Here is a 2,904-nt window from a genome sequence, read left to right as displayed (position 1 = left end):
GGTGCAAAGTATTGTTGACATCAGGAAATTTGAATTTCATACAATATTTGAAGGGTGCCTCTAAGCTTAATAAAGTGTTTCAATTAGAAGAATTACAAAAAGAAGAGGCTCGGATGCTGTTTGAGAAGATGGTTGGAAGTTTTGATGAAGATCAAAGTTCCATTGTAGAAGAAATAGTGAGAAGTTGTGAAGGTTCCATTTCTTTAATTTATGCTCTAGCAAAGGCCTTAGAAAATAAGGGCATAGATGCCTTGATGCAACTCAAGGAAAATATTTCACCAGCAAAACTATTGTCCTATTGCTTGGAAGAAAATGAGGAACACAAAGCATTGTTGTATCTTCTTACTATTAGGGGAAGAAGATTTATTAACAGTTATAGCATCTACATAGACATGTGGACAGGTGTATTCAAAAATCTGGAAACAGCAGATTCTGCTAGGGTAATTTTTATCCCCTGCCTCGGTAAAACTTATCATTTTATAAACAGACAGTAAATCAATATCCATAAGTTTAAATCAATAGCCTCTACCCTTCATGTTGATTTTCTAAGATTAACTCCTTTTCTGCCATAAACCAACATTATTAGACAAAACAACTGCCATATTGCCTAGGTTTTGTAAAATTTATTTCATAAATATTAGGATGTAGTAAGGGTCTTCTAATTTCATGGGTTGATTCTTCCCTAATTCAATGAGGGTATCCAACTAATATGGCAAACAGACAAACCAACTAATATGAATTTTATTTTCTACAGACATCAATTTTATACAAAATCCGGTCATTGTACAAACTATGATTTGTAAATATGATTAAATAATAATGTAAAATCGCTTTACAATATCAAAACATCAGTCAATTTAGTCACATAATATTTTGTTTCTAAAGTCAACATTCATATTTTCTTTCCATTTTATTTTGAATCAAACAAGAAACACATTATCATAAGTGTATCCTTCTTCTTTAAAGACAAGTAAATCTAAGCTAGATTCTTCAATACGAATCCAATTCCAAAATGCAAAGCCTTCCCGTAACTCTATCCAACCACATTTCCTGCAAAACCCTAAACAATCATTAAAATTCCTAAAAGTTCCAGCAGCCCCTAACTAACCAAAAAAACTAACCTGGAGAGCACCACCCACCTTGTGGCCATCATCGAAGGGCAAGGGTCGTGAGAGGAGCGTGAAAATGTCCTTCTTCGAGAGATTCCGGTGGCGCTCCGACGGGATCAGATCCAGCGGATCCTGGTAGTTGTGCGGCAGCTTGGCCTCCCAGATTGAGTCCGAGGAGGCGGCACCGCGAAACGCGCGGTTAAGGCGAACGAGGTTACAAATCGCCGGTGGCGCGAGATAGAGCACGCAACGTAGCTCTCTGGAAAGTCGTCGAGGCACAGGCCCATTGAATGTTGGAGAGGAAGAGAAACCGCATGGGAGATGGGAGGAAGAGAAATGGGAGGGTTCAATCTGATATCTAAAAGAAATTAAAAAGATAAATTCATTTTTTTATTTTAAAATTAGTAAAAATTTAAGTCTGTTAAAATTTCAACAGATGTAAAATTGTAAAATTAATTCTGATTGTTTTTAAACAGACTTAAAAGAATTTAAGTCTATCATTATATTAACAGACTTAAAATAGTACTCTTTATTTACAAAATTGCCACAGCATATTCTCTAAGTCTTATTTTTAACAGACTTAATTTAACAAACTTAAAAACCTAGTTTTACATTGGGTCCCGTTATTTTGACACCTAATTTTTGACACATATTTGACACTGCCACGTGTCAACATCCTATTGGGTAGTCATTTTTTTTTTTTTTTCAATTTGGCTTGCAAAATGGAAAGCTTTTCAGAAACTTTGTATTTCAATTCTACCCCCTCGGTTTTTTCATTGGTTTTGTGTGACAGATTGTCTCTCTCCCGTCGTCTCCCAACGTCCTTTCCTCTCCTCTTTTGCATGCTCTCCAGTGCTCTGAAATGGCAAGTTCCGGAATAGACCTTCGTTGGACCAAGGTAAATGCCTTCTATCCTCTTTAGGTTTGGGTATTTCGTTTTAGGTTTGGGTATTGGGGATCTTGTGTTTTCTTGCATCCGTTATGGGTTTTGTTGATTTAGTGTGTTATTTGATTTGGTGTGTTCTATTAGGTGAATTCCTTCTGTGCATGTGGGAACAACCACTACCTTAATATCGTTCACCGCAACATTGTGAAGGTTTTTCCACCTGACATTTGTCATCCATTAGTTGAGCTGGTGAAGGAAACGCCAAAACCTGTCATTAGACTTCCAACGTGGGCAGAAAAGGATGACAATGTGGATGCCATCCTCCGCAAATTTGTTCGGCCAACTGACTTACTGTCATCATCATCCACAGAAGCAGACCAACCGTCATCATCATCCAAACAAGCAGACAATTAATAGATTAATTTACGTATGCTTTAATTTATGTTTTCTAGTGAAGGGGGAAAATTACTTTAATGGAGTACTGTAATAGTATGTTATCAGCTCTAAGACTGGTTATTGGATGATTGTACTTGTATTCAAGTTTCAATGTTGTTATTGTGCACTTTTATAATTTAGTAAGATGTCATGTAATGCTCTTATTGTAATCATTGTTTTGAGATGAATGAATTCAGCACTATTTATTTTGTCAAAGCAATCTACTTTCCTTCAATAAACACCCAAAATGAAACAAAAACAAGTCAAGTTTCCTTCAAAAAACACCCAAAATGACCAGTGGTCCCCCATGTTGGCACAGGTGGCTCCTTCAGTTCAACATGATGTCCAAAACTGCATTATGGCTCGCGTAATCAATTACAAGGCTTTTGTAAACGATTACAGGAGTGCTTTTTGTGGCAGATTACACTAAAACTCACCAAGGTTCATGTCATCACCCTGGGTGGGACCCCTCTA

The sequence above is a fragment of the Vigna radiata genome, chromosome 8 (genome assembly GCF_000741045.1).
Source record: "Vigna radiata var. radiata cultivar VC1973A chromosome 8, Vradiata_ver6, whole genome shotgun sequence".
NCBI lineage: Eukaryota > Viridiplantae > Streptophyta > Magnoliopsida > Fabales > Fabaceae > Vigna > Vigna radiata.
The sequence above is the reverse complement of the archived record's forward strand: the minus strand, read 5'-3'. Positions refer to the sequence as shown.